Here is a 16,776-nt window from a genome sequence, read left to right as displayed (position 1 = left end):
CAAGCAAGGGTAGTGGGACACCACGTCCACCCCACCCGGAAATGGTCCACAACAGCGAGGGACCTCGGAGTGCTGTGTGATTAGCATAATCGGCCGGTCGCAGCCCCCACCCGTGCCCCCTCCCGTCGGAGGCCGAGCGGCGATGCAGGTCACCGGCGTGACATTGGAGGGGGCCGCCCGATATGAGACCACATCTAGGGCACCCGGCGCCTGGCTAACGGTGCAATCGAGCGGAAGGCAGCGCCGTTGCGCCGCACCGTTGTCACGAGCTTGCTGGTGCACCCTGACCCCTCTCTCAGCAACAATATTAAACAGCTTTTAGAGAAGGATGTGCCTGCCTTCCCACAGGGTTATGTCTATAAAACTGAGCAGAAGAGAAACGTTTTGTCCTTGCTGTTAGGAAGCTCGTTTGCCAATGCATGCATGGCTTAGCAGGGGTGGCGCAGCAGGGGGGGGGGGGGGGCAGGCGGCACAGCTGCTCCTCTTGCCAGCAGGTACACGACGAGTATGTTTTTCTCGCACAAAATTTCGGGAGACCCGCTTTGCCCAGAACTAAGGGCCTGCATAAATTACCAAAATTCACATTAAGCCCATAACTGGGCTACGGGGCATCAGATCGGGCCGATCGGGCAGATCGGATCGATCATCAGATCAGATCAGAGAGAGAGAGAGAGAGAGAGAGAGAGGAGAGAGAGAGAGAGAGAGAGAGAGAGAGAGAGAGAGAGAGAGAGAGAGAGAGAGAGAGAGAGAGATATATATATATATATATATATATATATATATATATATATATATATATATATGTGTGTGTGTGTGTGTGTGTGTGTGTGTGTGTGTGTCTGTGTGTCTGTGTCTCGGTGCTGTCCAGGGTACTGTCCAGGGCACTGTCCAGGGTATGGTCCAGGGTACTGTCCAGGGTACTGTCCAGGGTACGGTCCAGGGTACGGTCCAGGGTACTGTCCAGGGTACGGTCCAGGGTACTGTCCAGGGTACTGTCCAGGGTACGGTCCAGTGTGTGTGTGTGTGTGTGTGTCCGTGTCTCGGTACTGTCCAGGGTACTGTCCAGGGTACGGTCCAGTGTGTGTATGTGTGTGTGTCTGTGTCTCGGTACTGTCCAGGGTACTGTCCAGGGTACTGTCCAGGGTACGGTCCAGGGTACGGTCCAGGGTACGGTCCAGGGTACGGTCCAGGGTACGGTCCAGGGCAAGGTCCAGTGCGGTTCAAGTCGGTTCCGTGGAATAATGTGTTATGCACGTCAGGGTCATAGATGCCCAACAGCTCAAAGGGATTTCGCAATTTACATATGCCTGATCACATGATTTTCCAGACATGGTAAGCTTCCTGGCAGGCAGATCGTTGCTTGTCCTTGTTGTGACTCACAGTGAGCCGAACGGCTCTGCTGTCTCGTTTTGAGGAAAGGGAAATTGCAGGCTACTGCGATCTTGCTACAGCGTGTTGTGTAGGTGAGCGGGCTGATATCTATTTCTGGTGCGCGACGTTTTGCATATCACTGTTGACATAATAAATCAGAACGCGCTGAGCCTTCATTTCCTTCTCATTAATTATCATATTCCCACCAGGACGCGCGAAATATTGGCTGAAATCCGTGAAGGGGCCCGAAAGTAGTGCTGAAATCACAAGCTGCTTTGAATACGAATGCTATGGTTGCGAACCAAGATGTCTGTTTGCATATATTTTTGTGAGATCGGGCGCAGCTAAACTTCGCACCACCGCGTCGCTTTGAATGAACCGAAACCGTTTGAGATGGTCAGGTCTGGCAAAAAGACATTCATTCTAATCTAGCTGATGTCTATTGACTGATATCGGCGCAATACCGACCATTAAGACCACGTCCTCTGACAACCCAAGGCGAGGTCAGCCCTTGCGATTGGAGCATAAAGCAGACCGATGCCATCCGAGTGTCGGCTGGTCGGTGAGCTCTGCCGGGATGTGGCATGGGGTGGAGGAGGGGAGGGGCGTCTCAATCAGCATCGCTGTATGAGGCCGGTTCTCGGAAACAAGCTGCCGAGGGGCCCGCGCCGGTCGGCTGACGCGCCGGCCTGATCACCTTGGCGGCCGACGGACGGAGCCGCCCAGCTGGACCGCTGGCGCCGTTCAGCCCGCGGGCAGCGGCACCAATCGGCGCCACTGTTCCGGAGTCGGACCCCTGTCCGAGGTCTCCGGTCCGCAATCGCCTGCACCGCGCCCGTGCGTCATCCAACCCTGCGAGACAGGAGGACGCGAAATAATTCAATGTGCCGGATGCGATCGCGGCGTTGTGCGACGTGTTGCAAAAACCAGTTTCTCTCTTTTGCTATTAAGTCCGTTTCTGGCTTTGGAACCAGATAGTGTACCTTGGGTGAGTAGAAGAACGAAGAAGTAGAAATGCTTAATAGGTCATGGGATTATATAAATAAACAACGAAGCATAAATGATATACCTAAAAGGAGCAAAAACGGTAGGCAAAGGCATGTCCACCAGAGGAGGTGAAAACAGAACTTATGAACACCCAACACACATATAATTTTGGTTATGTGGCAAAGTACATATTGGTAAATGCCCAAAGTACTTGGGAAATTTGTGGAAGCAAGGTAGACAACTTGTTGATGCATCTAAACTGATAGGGAACTTGACTCACCACAAATCATTGAAAGAAATGCGGTCATAGTGCCCGGTGAGGTGCCATTGTTAGTGATGCAACGGTTGAAGATCTTGCTGTTGAAATTCGATGCCAAGAAGTGAGCGACCGGAAGCCGAAGGAGCATGCCGAAGCGTTATTATTGTGTGGTATTCATGCTTTTCTTTCGAGGTAGTTTCGCATTTCTAATCGCATGCATGTTCATATTCGAACACGGGCCAATGCGGTTTTGCTTAAAGCTATGACCGTGTTGGCGTGCAGCATGCTGATTACGACGTTGCGTGCCGCTTCCCATCACGTCGAAATTTATTACTTCTAAAAGTCATCCAAGTTCAGTGTCATTAAACCCGAACTCTGCCATTTTCTCAACACTGCTCCCTAGTAGTGTTTGGCATACTTCAGTGATGTTGGGTGCTGCGATTCCAGCTATTTGTCGCGTTCAAGTCGTCAACCCCGTACAGTTTGAGCAAAGTCAGGGACTTAGCTCAAGTGTCTCTAGTAAAGTTTGACATGCTGGTAAAGATGGTGCGTCTCGTTTCCAGACACTTCAAAAATTGTGACCTTCAGAGGTCATTTAAGGACAAGGTGGCTGAGCCTGGACCCCTGCGATGTTCCCAAACTCACGTCAACAGCATTGTTCGATGTGCTGGTTAGCGTGATGCATATTGATTTACTTTGCATCGAGAGCTGTTCCTCAACACTACATCACTTGAAGCAATCAACATGCCGGTACAGGCCATCAGTACCGTTTCCTGTTACAAAAAAACTGTTATGTCCTACGCCTTCAAATTCCAAGGTCATTAAATACCCAGTGGCCTAAATCATGCCACTAATAGCCATCGACATGCTGATTGCAACTCACGTCGAGAACTGTGCCCTGCGGAGGTTACCATGATTCAAAGCAATCAGCTAGTCAACTGGCAGCAGGTGGGAGGCGGCACGACAACCTTCCAGTTCGTTTCAGGGTGCCACAGGACCCTATAACCGGGCCGATCCTCTTCCGCCTATTCACGAATGACCTTCACCGTCACTGGACTGTCGAGTGATGGCGTGCGCTGACGACACTTTGATGCTCGATCACTCGCCGGCCGACCCCTTAAAATCCAGAATCACTAAAACGTCGCGTTGAAAATTATTTGACCCATTACAGCGCTGGTTCAAATCAAATTCACTAAGGATGCACCCAGAAAAAATTGCACTCAACTTGGAACCCATCAAACCGTCAAAAAAGCAAGACTTTCACTAAAGTATAGCTGGGTCGGCAACTAAATCGTTTGCGTCCGTACCATCAATTTGACCATCGATCCACGCATGTCCTGGGACATTCACATCGGGTTCATCGTCAGAGGGTGCAATACCCTTCCGATATCTATCTTTCTACCGGTTCCACTGACACTTTAACTGGGAAAGGTTCCAACTGTCGATTGAAAGGCACGTAATTCCTGCATGTTCTATAGCGTGTCGGCGTGGAGAGGAGCAGCCAAAATCAGCTTGACGGATTGAAAAGGTTATGGACTTCAGTGATTGGGCCATGACTGGCGTGGGGCGTCGGAAGAGGGTCGGTCCGATGTCGGCATTCTTGGGACGGGCTCAGGTGGATCAGCTCGTAAGGGAGAGAGGGACCTCCTTTAAGTTTATAAAGCCCTTCACATTCAGCCCAGTCCGTTGTCGCCTTACCACATGTTTGCCCTCGATCCGCGGTGTCTCACTGGGCCACCCGCTCATTCCAGGCCGCAGCTCTGGAGCTAATGAGGTGCAAAATCTTGGCCACACAGAGAGGACTTCGCTACGGTGCGGATGCCTCGTGGAACAAGCTGCATTCGGCCGTCACTCCAGATTTAATACAATACAATGTAAAACAATCTACCCAAAACCCTTAAATTTTGCGTAAACTTGGCATTGTTATCATTCGCCATACTGATAACGATGGGGCATGTTTGCATGTTTGAAGTTTGTCTGTAATTGCTATCTGCACATTTCCATAAATCGTTCAGCAGGGCCTGTTTTTTTTGTGCCATCCAAAAGAAGGGTCACATAGAAAAACGTGGACTCACGGTTCTTCGAGTTTGTTGCCATTCAACGCTTAAACGCCACGCCGTTGTGGCTCCTCTCCTTTTTTAGGCTTTACCCCAGCGCAACTGTGCCAACACTCAAGTGGGCGCCTGCATCGGTGCAACTTTGGGGTGCAGCTGCATCCTGAACGCCTCAGAAAATTGACATTAGGCCCTTGGCGTTGCATAGCAAAGCGTGAGCCTAAAAGTATAATTAATATCCACAACATTTGTTGTTATTCTTTTTGTTATTTTGAAGCTCGGCGCCTGGGCGGCTGCCACCTTCCGCGGCACGCAGTGGTGTTTACACCGCTGCACCAGTGGCACTCCCCGGGCGCTACACAGTACCAACACTCCCGCGGGCCGGCAGCCCGCCACCGCGCCACGCGTTACAACGGAGACCGCGCCGTTCAAATAACCACTAACAGTTGCAATCGGTTCACGCGTCGGAACAGTGAAAGCAGCTGCAACAGACCATAACGAACGGAAAGACAGTGACGCTCAACGCCCGTGAGCACCATATGAAATGGCCCACAATACCGGGAAAAGCTCAAGCGTACTGTATCTGGGGTAGGCCCACTCCAATGACGGAAAGGCAGATATGATAACATATTTCTGTCTTTGAAATGGACGAATCCGTTGCAAAGACAGGCAAAAAACTAACAGGCAGACAGATCCAGTCCAAATACAGAAATTTAATACCATAGTACTGCGAAATACTTGACATTTTTTGTAAGGCACGCGATGACCGACACCGTATTTAACCACCGTACTGCGCACAACTTATTGAAGGAGCATTTCGGCTGGCCTCCACCAAGTTCGCTCCGTCCGGTGGGAGTCTTCGATGAGATGTTATGCTCATGCATGGTCAGGAGGGCTGGATTTCCGATAGATACGAAGCAAAAGCTATTTCCTGCATGTGGTGGCGTTCGCTGCAGCCTGCAACATGTATATTCTGAGCGCTTCGAAAAGGCACGCCGCGGAGACAAGTACGGTAACCACAGATAATCTTACGTGCACGTCCACTCACAAGCATGTTTGTACCTGGAGCCCTCAGAAGCCCCAGGATCCCATAACGACGAAACGCTACGGGATCCGAGATCCCCCTTGCGATCCAGGCACATGTATAAGCCCAGCATGCCAGGTGATTTATCCATAAAAGGGTCCTGTCCATAGCCGGCGTTTCAGTGGCAGCAGATAGCCTCACGTGTCGCAGTCATCGTGTTGGTTCGCTTGTTCGCGTCATTTATTCTGGCGAGCGTCATTTGAATATCATGCACTGAGCATCTTTCTGCACCCATAGCACATCCTCCTGAACATCCGGACTCTCCCTGCGATGCCCACACGAGTCAGGTATTCGCCTGAGCCGGCAACCTTGCCGCCCCAGCGACAGACCGGCTCCAGACGGCGCCGACGTGTGGCTCTGCTGCCGGCGCAGCCCCGTCTCGGGTGGCGCGCTGTTTGCACAGGACGCACTGTGTACAGGACAGTGACGGTCGTAGAGGTGCGTCACCGCCGTGGCCCGGGCGGCGCAGATGCACCTTTGTTGACCGGCGGCGCCCGTCATCGACGCGCTTGGAATGCAAGGTCGGACTCCTCTGCCGCGCAGGTCGTCACGTCACGTGGCGGTCACGTGGCGGCCGACAGCTCTGCAGGTCACGGGAGGACTGTGTGCCGCGTCACAAAGCTGCACGTCCCTCGCTCGACGCTCCGGTGAGTCGGGCCGGCCGAGAGGAAAACAAAGGTGGGCTGTCTCCTCGTGTATTGTTAACTTAAAGCGCACCTGAGTGGAATGCCAGCAGGGTCGACTTGTTTCCTCTCGAGGGGCAGGAAATGATGTGACTTGGCATCTCCCGCCATTTGACAAGAGCACTCAATGTCCCAGTCAAGTCGCGGCACGCTTGCTACGTACAGAGGTTACTGCGGATCTCAACATGTGTTGCGGAAATTCGCTTCCACGACACCAAACATGGAACCTGCAACGCTAGGGAGATTCATCCGTTCCCTCGTCTAGGAATGCACAGGACTGAAAACAAATGTACAATACAAAAATGGTTGCAACAGCTTAGCAGACCGGCCGGCCACGCATGTCACACAGAGGAGGCACCAGGGATCTATGTTCTGAAAACCGTGTCAAGCAGCCAGGCCATTGTTCCCCATCCAGCCGCTGGCCTGTTCCCGGTCCCCGTTGGCTGACAGCTTCGGCGGCGGTACTACGCGGAGGACCGCCTCTTCTTCGGAGTAATTCTCGATCAGCCGGTGCAGCGGTCGGGCAGCGGCGGGGCGCCCTCCAACCGCGACGGTGTGCGAGGAGCCAGACTGCATCTCAGGACGGGCGCTGGGGCTGGGCCTGGAACTGGGGACGGAGCTGGGGCTTGAGCTGGGGACAGAGCTGGTGCCGGAGCTGGGCCCGGAGCCATGGGTGGCGTTGGACCTGGAGCTGAGGCTGGTAATGGGGCTGGGACCTGAGCTGGGCTTGGATTTAAGGCTTGCGCTGGGACCAGAACTGGGCTTGGAGCTTAGACCGGGATCGTGACCAGAACTGGGCGTTGGTCCAGGGTTAGAACTGTGAGCAGAGCTGGTCATGGACTTGGGGCCAGAGCTGGGACCTGATCTGCCCGTTCCGTCGGTGGTCGCCCCGCGTCGCTCTGGCCTATCGTCAGCCGAATCGACAGCAGCGCCGCCCTGGTGCTCTGAGATAAAATGAGAGTTGCTATCACGGCGCCGCGCAATGGACGGAACTCTGGAGCCCGAGGAACGAGTGGGCCTTTCTTCAGAAGACCTGGTGGCGGACAGCAAACTAATTTGGAGAGAGGGACTCTGCGGAGGAGTAAAGTCTCTTTCGGCTGCAGGTGGAGACGATGGTCTCGCGACGAATTTCGAATTAGCTGAGACATTATTAGATCGGTCTGGTATAAATCCAGCCCGTGCTGGAGCTGGTTGCTGTGGTGCAACACCAACACGCAGAGGAGTTGGCTTCTCTGGTATAAAACCGGTCCGAACTGGGGCGGAATTCTCCGTGAAAGAGCCAGCTCGCACGGGAGCAGCTGGCTCCTCAGGGATGAAACCAGCCCGCACAGAGGATCGGGCTGCCTGAACTGGAATACCGCCGCTTCGCACGGGAGCAGCTGGCTCCTCAGGGATGAAACCAGCCCGCACAGGGGATCGGGCTGCCTGAACTGGAATGCCGCCGCTTCGCACGGGAGCAGCTGGCTCCTCAGGGATGAAACCAGCCCGCACAGGGGATCGGGCTGCCTGAACTGGAATGCCGCCGCTTCGCACAGGAGCAGCTGGCTCCTCAGGGATGAAACCAGCTCGCACAGGAGATGAAGTCGACCGAGCTGGGACCGAACCGGCTCTTTCAGGCGATTTAGCTGGCTGTTCTCTGTTGGGTCCGTTCCTTGGCGAAGATGGCGGTCGCTTGCCCAGCCGAACGTCTGCCCCAGGTGAGACACCACGGGTCAGCAGGCGGATGTTTTGAGGGGAGACCGTCTGCGTGAGCCGATGCGCACCTCTGGATGTCGGCGTCTGTCCTGAAGCCAAGCCCGGGGATCGTGACTGCCCCGTCTCTGCTGCCGTCTGTGGCGCCGGCGCCTGTCGACGCGCCTGGATCGGACCATCCGCCGGCCTGGGAGCCGCTCGGTATCCACTGCCAGTCTTGATGGTGACCACCTCGGCCTTGAGCATTTCAGTGGTGCGCACCAGACCTTCGATCTGCTCGCGCAGCGGACGCAGCGCGCCAGTCACCAGCGCCCTCTCGGCGCGGATCTGCCGCAGTTCACCTCGCAGCGCCGAGAGCGCACCGGCCACGTCCGGCCCGGCGGCACCGCCCGGCGTCATCAGCTGCTGCTGACCACCCGCGGCGCCCGGCCTCCGCGCCCCCGCGCCGGCCGCCGGCGCTCTGCCCTGCTGCTGGCGGTCCCCCCGGCGGTCCCCCCGGCGGTCCCCCCGGCCGTCTGCCGGTCCCGGCCGTGGGCCCCGCCTGCTGCTGCCGGAACCGCATCACCAGTGCCTCCAGATTGCCGGCCTGCTGGCTGGTGAGTGTGCCGTCGGCCACCAGGCGCTGGAGGGCGGGCAGGGTGAGCATGGCCGGCGGCGGCGGCAGCGGCTGACCGGTCGCTACCGCAGTCAGAACGGCCGCCTCACGCTCAGTCAGCTGGCCGGCTGTCACCAGCCGCTGCAGGAGCGGGCCAGGGCCCGGCCGCCGCCGCCGCCGGGGCTGGGGCCACGGCCCGCGCCGCCCGCGAGCTCGGACACACTGGGCAGAAGAAGCTGCACTGGTCGGTCGGGAAGCAGCAGCCGGGGTAGTTCATGCAGACGAAGCGCTTGTGCCGGCTGAGCGGGCGGCTGTCGCCGGCCGCTGGCGCGGTGAGGTGGGGCAGCAGCAGCACCAGCGCCGACAGAGCAGCCGCCGCCAGTCTGCGGACGGCGGCACGTCACTCACAGCACCAGCGCCGCGAACCGGCGACGAGTGTAGTGGAGAGCGGGATCAAGTCAACGAGGTAAGATATCATCGACTGTAAGGACTATGTATGCTGGCACATCCCTACGGCGCGCCTCTGCGGCCGAAAGGCGAGTGCACACAGATTGTGGCACTCGCCCCGCCAGTCCGGCGGTTTAGCAAGACCAATTGGGCGAGTCGTGGTAGCAGCTGTAAAATGCAACCATAATACTCAAGATCACTCGTTGCACGGACGTTCGGTTCAACAATTCCAATGGTGTCATTCTGGTCGCGATTTAACACGAGCACAGACACGGCTGGTGTTGTCTTCCACTGGGTCACGGACTCACCTTGTCCACATGACGGCAACCTGGACCGGCGTCTTTCTTCAGAGCCGACCGCGGACTGAGGATCCCACATCGCACCTCCTTCCACATTGCCTCTCCCGCTCCGAGCGACGTCCAAACCCTAACCGGATTAGGGCGAAAGTGGCGGCGGCCGCGGCAAGCGCCTCTTGGGCACGCCGCTCCAGTAAACAGGCGCCCTCGTGCATTCGCCGACCGCGTGCTAAATCCCTCGCACCGTCTCCGCGATGGACAGCTGTTAGATTTCTAATCGACGGGCCTCACACGAGTGACCGGATTACGGTCCGCACACCGTGCCGCGGGCGCACCGAGTCAATCAGGGGACCAGTCCAAGAAAGCATGCACAACGAAGCGACCATATCGGGTTCTTCTCTTTTCACAGAATATCGATTAATTCAAATAATTCAAATCAGCGTCCAGCCAAAATGTTTCGACGACCTGTCCAGAGTTTGACGTTGACAAGTAACTGGTTACAGAACAGCAATGCTCAAAGAAACAACTAAGAGGCTATTTCCAGACGCCCCTTAACTGAAATATGCCGCCAAAGGAACGAGGGTGCCCAGCGCCCCAAACGAGCCCCTGGTCTTTGGTCCCGAGGGGTCCTTCGGCCCCTCTTCGGGCCTCCTCAAACGGAGTGCGTGACAGACTCGGGGCCACTTATCGACACCTAACCCCTTGCTAGGCAGTGTGGGCCCCTGACCGACGCAGGAACCCCGATCATTGTTTCAGGAGCCCAGACTAATACAAGTGGTGGGCATGATATTTTAGGTCTCGGCCCGACGGGCCGGGCTCCTCCATGTGACGTAAACCTAAACCTTCAGGTCTTCCAGTCGGGCCCTTGATCATCGGTCCCAACGGCCCACGGGCCCTCTGTTCGGACCTCATTGAACCAGACGCGGATCCAAAGGGGGCACGGTGTCATGTCCCCCGTAAGCGTAAGTAGGCCCGTAAGCGGCCCATGGACTCCAAAGGGGCCAAAAGCTGGCCGAAAAAAATGCTGTTTTTAACACAAACGCAACAAAATTGCACACCTTTGGACTTTCAGACGACCAAGAACGGTCGCAAGCGAAAGTGAAGAGCCCACGAGCAGACAAAAATAATCCTTCACTGGTTGAGGGAGCGGTGACTGGGAGGTCATAAGGCTCTTTACGCTGTCCAGGGGTCATATGCTGTTTCCGGGAAGCCTATACGGCCACGTTTGGGGTCAATACGATTACTAAGGAGCCTCCTATGTTGCTCCTGATTTCTTTGCATTTCATCGGAGGGCCTTGCGATGTTGGTAGGCCCTTACTGCTAGCGCGGCGGGGGCGCTCTTGTCAATCAGGGGCTTTGTACGGTTTTCCTCATGTTGTTTTCCCCAAAACAAGGCAGGTCAACTACGGCCCTTCACGTTGGCCCCTGTTAACCCACCGACACAGCTGCGATATGCTGATTGGCACATTGGTCCAGGGCCCTTCCAGTTGCCTGTCACTTGCTTAGGATCCTGCGCTCTTGTTGGGAATTCATCTCTTAACACTCACTCGGGTGGGAGGTCACTTTTACCCCCCCCCCCCCCCCCCGAAGGTTTTTCCGGAATAGTGTCCGAACAGGGTGGTGTAGCCACGCCAAGGTTAGAATAGCTGTAGACCAATGAATAACGGATCGTTTGGTACCAATAATTTTGAGGTACCTTGTAAGGTCACTGGTCTATGGCAGGTCGAAGTCAGGCCATGGATTCAGCGATTTTAATTTCTAGGGAATCGTCCGATCTGATGCGACAACGGAGTGTTAGACGAAGTCATACACCTCTGAGATATTTTCTTAGTCAACACAACAACTGAATGCACAAAGTTCATTGACAAAGGGTCAGGTATGAAGGCCAGGCCAAGGTCAAAACCAGCCTGCCTTATTTCTCCAAGGCTTGCTGCATGGGGTAGTTTCTGGTGTTCATCTCGAATTCATTGAGAACAGGAACTGCACTGTACATCTTCCATGGGCTTCTTAAAGGCCGGGATAGGTCACTGACCTAAAGTAGCCTACGTCAACATATTTAAGGAGCATGCTACCTAGCCTAATCTTTGTGACTTATTCAAAAGCAAAACTTAAAGCAGACTTGTACAATTTTGGTTACGTGGCCTCCGAAAGGTCAAACAAGGTCACTGACCTTGATTGAACGTGTGCCATTCTGTTTAGAACTGGTATCTAGGTTCGGGGGCACTTTGAAGACCAACCTGAAGTTCAACCTTGTTTGACCTTATTCGATTCAAAGGTTGCAACCTTGAGAGCTCAAACTTTAATCTCTGTGAGTTCACGTAAAGGTCAACACACCCTGTGAATGTAATGTCTCTAGCTCTCTTAGTTTTCGAGATCTTAAGGGGTCAAATGGACCTCTACACCCTAGAGAGGGGTATCCAGTCGCCGACCCGGTCGCGTGTTAACCTGCTTAGGCACACCCGGTCGTTCAGGGCCCTCCAAATTGAGTCTCGAGCATTTCATTTTTGAATGGAGTGCCTTGCATCCTTGTCGGGGCCCATCTGTTAACACGCTAGGGCACACTGGATTGTTTGGGACCTTGCACATTGGCTATTTGAATGTAGGGCCCCACGCTCCCGTCGGGGGGCACCTGATAGCCTGCTTGGGTACACTCGACCTTTCGGGGCTCTCCAAGCTGAGACCTGGGCATTATTTATAAAATGGAGGGCCCTTGTCGGTGCCGCCTATCTAATAGCCTGCTCGGGCAAACTCGGTAGTTCGGGGGCTCTCTACACTAGGTCTTGGGAACGTCCTGTATGAAAGGAGAGCCCTACACCCTTGTCGGGGCCTCCATCTGTTAACCTGCTCAGGCCCACTCGATCATTCCGGGGCCCTCCATGTTGTGTCTTGGGTGCCTCTTATTCGAATGAATGACCCTACGTTCTTGGCGGGCTCCATCTATTAAGCTGCTCGGGCTGGTAGCGGATACAGAGGAGGGATGGGGACAGGCACGGATCATGCCACCATGTGCCTCGCGAGGACCCATAGGATCCGAAGAGGCACATGACTAACCGAATGGACGTAGTCTTCTAACACAAAACACGGCATACTTCGCTGATTGAAAAGATGGTTGGGGAAAATCTTGGGGCTCATGGCGCTGTCCAGAGGCCTTACGCCGTCAACCGGGCTCTATATGTCCAGTTACTAGGTCACTCTGACCGCTAAGGAGCCTTCCACGTTACCCTTGATCTCTTTGCAGCTTCTCATAGGGCCTGCGCTATTCTGACATACGGTCTGCTTACATGACTGGGTACTCTTGATCGATCCAGTTTTCCTCCGCGGATTCTTCTAATTTGCTGAAAGACTCCACACACTTTGTCCGGGGCCCCATATGCCAGAGTACACTAAGTCGCTCAATGACCCTCCACATTGGTGTCGGGTTCTCTCCACTTGTTCGCAGGGCCATGTGCTGTTGCTGGGGCTCGTATAAGGCACGGTGCCGAGCCACGCGATGTTCAGGGGCCGTCTTCTTTGAATCAGGACTCCTTCCCCTTGATCCCAATTGCGGAGGACCCTTCACCTTCACCCTTCACTTCGGGGCCCTTTCTGTTCACCTGCCCGGTCACTCTTGATGATACAGGGACATTCATTCAGTACACTGGTCTTCGGTAATCCTCCTCAGCTCAGAGGGCCCTGCGCTCTGGCCGGGGTCCGGCATGTCAGCCAGGGCACTCTCCATCGCTCAGGGACCCGTCACGCTGGTCTTGGGTTCTTCTCGTTTGCTCTGAGAACACTTTACTTGCTGACGGGAGCTTCTTGTTTGGCCTCCCACGACACACGTGATTGCTCAGGTTCCGTCCCTATGGCCCTTGGTGCCTTAGCCTTATAGCAGCAGTCGGATATGCACCGATTAATTTTTACGCGCAGCTGTCGAACGTAATTTTATGTGCCGCCAACGTCGCATGTGCCATTTCACTTGGCTATTGAATGTGCGACTATTATCATACTTGCGCACAACGTTATCAATGCATTTTGAATGCTACGATAATTTGTACTCATTCACAACAAAGGGAAAAAACTGCATGAGTCATCAGCCATCACCTAATCACATCGACCGGCCGGCTCGGCGTAAATAAGCTAAGAATCAAGTTCCCGCTTGATTGTGATGGCATCAGGCAGCCAGCTTTAGTTTATTTCGCATGTTTTTTTTTCTCGAAATAGCAGGTCTTATATGACACAATTTTCTATGATCTGGACCAAATGGATAAGCTCCATACGTGTGCATGCGTGACACGCCTAGCTTTCTAGGGCTTCGCGCAGGAATGTGGGTTCCTGCATTATGCATATATGTATATATGTAGTGTTTAAACTATTTATTTTAAGAATCATATGGCCGGAATCCGATATTTTTGGAGAGGGTCCCACACTCTACGGGGCCACAATGCCGTGTGTCCCGCCCCCTTGACGAAATCCTGGGCTTGCCTCTGCATCCAACACTGTCCTTGGTCGGCTCGGACCCCTTGTCACCACAAGACTCCTGTTAGACACTGCGCGCCCAGACAGATACAGGGGCTCCAGCAAGTGTAAATGTCTGGCCCGGCTTTGCCACTGCCTGGGAAGTGGGCCCTCAGGCCCATAAAGACACGGGGCCGACTGTGCAATACTGGTGGTACCTGGCCGACATAAAGGCCCCTATCACATCAGACGGTCCCCGATCAGTCCAAAGGGCCTCTAACTGCCATTGAGGGCCCGTCCCTGCAAGCCGGGCCCTTTCATAGGGCTACGGCTAGCCGTTCCTACCCTTAGGCCCTCCAATCGAAACCTTGATCGTCGCTCCCGGTGCGCCCTCCAGCTTTTTCGGGCCTCCTTAAACGCTGCCTCTGGCGGAATCGTGGCCCCTTACCAGCACAGGGCCCTTGTTGGTCACTGTAGGCTCCGGACAGACGTTGAGGCCCTGCCTATGTAAATCGTTAGCCCGGCTTTTCCCCTGCTTGGAAAATAGGCTTTCAGGCCCGCGCTAAGACGGAGCCGACTGTGCGGTATTGGTGGTGTATGACCGACTTATAAGCAATTGTCGACTCAGGGGACCCCCGATCGAAATGGCGTGCCCCTTCCGCGATGTCCACGGCGTTGTAAGTCGCGGGGGCATGCAGGAGCATATACCGGACTTTGTAATGGAGAATGGGGCGTAAGTAAAAGCTTTCACTGAAATAAAAGTGCGAAATATCCTGCATTATGATATAACACTTGCCTTCATTCTACGCATTATTGTTCGGATCGTAAAAATTTAGCAGTAGAAATCTCTGGACCTGTACAAACTTGATTTGGGAGGGGAACGAGATCCCAGTGGCTTCCCCCTCGTGAATACGTCTTAGAAGAGCCGTGTCAAGTAAGTATAATGTCCTGATATTTTGCTGTATCACTTGCCTTACGCGAGTCCACGTGACAAGTGGACTTGCATCATACATTTCCGAGTGTCTGAGGCTGTGGTAGACAATCACCCACGCATTGACAGATGTGGGGAACGCCCCCCCCCCCCCCCCCCCAACATCCCCATGATGCCGCTGTCCTGGCTTTCGGTGGCTTGTACCAGTAAGGTTGCACTGTTTCCGAAAAAATGCTTAGCTTAGACTATGTGAACAGCTGATGATCATACTTTTCCAGATTGCCGCCTCCCCAAGGCAGTTCATCAGCGTCACATCACCTACATATGATCAACCTTGATGCAGTTGATGCAACTACGCTGTGACTCGAAAACTCTTCATCCAAACGTCGGACGATAAAGAACCGCAGGAGGTACAACGGCCTTTAACAGGCCGTGGCTCTTCTTGACATGCTTCCTAATAACCGTTGCTTGATAACGCGCCTCTTGATAACGTAGGGTCAAATTTGGGTCGGTTAAGTCAAAGTAATGTTAAAGTGATGACGCTGATTGGGGTTTTAGGGCGCATCGACGCCTGAGGTCAGCTTCCGCCGAAAGCTTAATGTTAAGAAAGTCTCCAGGTTTTGGAGCGCGATTTGAAGGGTCTGGAATGCACCTGCAAATCCTGCTCCAGGAGGGCGAGGGGAGTACAGTCTCCCAACTTATGAAGATTGCATGATATGAAGTTACGAGTCACGCCAGATCGAGTTGGTATTAAGTTGTTTCAAATCTCAGAAATAGGGAGATGAACACTTATTCCTGGCATGGCGACACTTTGTTGTTGTTTATTGGTATTTTCGGGCGCATCGACTGCAATAGTGATTTTGCACCCATAACGATGTTTTTACTTAATCAGCGTGGTGTGAAAATGACTTCAGAGTCAATATCTTTTAATTAAGAACTAAGAAGTTGTTTGGACTCAAGGAAGGAGGCTTTGTCAGAGCACATCGCCAATTGTCAGGGGCGAAGCCTACGGACCAGTGACGACGTTGTTCTTCGATGAGGCGCGGACACGGTACAATTACATGGTGGACAGTGAAAACGGCACCACGTCGATGGCATAGGGGTCTGTCGGCTCCAAGCAACAGATGGCCATGGGTGGCATACGTATACCTAATACGCAATCTGTATAACGCCACTTCTTCCCGCCGGTCGCTGCGAGAGCAAGATGGCCACTATCCCCACTGGGTTTGTACCGCTCTGAGCTTATTACCGCCAACCTGACCCCAGCAGCGCTGCAAGTTGCTTTTGGGGAAGGTCTCGACTGCCGGGTAGAAGTCTCTGGCGGAAAACGGCAAAGACCGGTTACATGGTGCCACTGCTGTTCGCTCAGCAGCGGCATCAGCCTCCTCGTTGCCCACGATATGGACGTGACTGAGGATCCAGCGCAGGGCAACTCTCTTTCCGATCCGATTCAACTGCGTCAGATGTGATAAAAATGTCTTGTATAGGGGGACATGATGAATAAAAAGACTTAAGTGCAGAGAGATTGCTCAGTGAATCTGTAAAAATGGCGCGCAATATTCGTCACCAACTTCCATGAAACATACCGTCTTGGTAATCGCAATCAATTCCGCTGTGAAAACTGACGCTTAGGCCGGTAACGGGAACGATCGAGTGACGGAACCGCTGACGAACGCACAGCCCACGCCACCAGAGGTGTTGGATCTGTCCGTACACGTCGGAGTGTATCTTTCACATGACGCCAGAAGCTCGTGCCCTGGATCTTGTCAGGTTTGGTGACGTCTTGTTTTCCTAATTTCTGTGAGCGAGATGTCTATTAAGGATATGGTCACCTGCCAAGGAGGAGCCAGGTGGCTTGCTTGCTTTCCACCTTGAAGAGGAGTTTCGCTCTCTTGCAACAAGGCTATCACTCGGAAACCGAAAGTTAAAACATGCTCCTGCTA

Source organism: Pollicipes pollicipes, unplaced genomic scaffold (assembly GCF_011947565.3).
Source record: "Pollicipes pollicipes isolate AB1234 unplaced genomic scaffold, Ppol_2.1 Scaffold_7261;HRSCAF=8764_pilon_pilon_pilon, whole genome shotgun sequence".
Classification (NCBI taxonomy): domain Eukaryota; kingdom Metazoa; phylum Arthropoda; class Thecostraca; order Pollicipedomorpha; family Pollicipedidae; genus Pollicipes; species Pollicipes pollicipes.
This window is presented reverse-complemented; position numbering follows the sequence as displayed.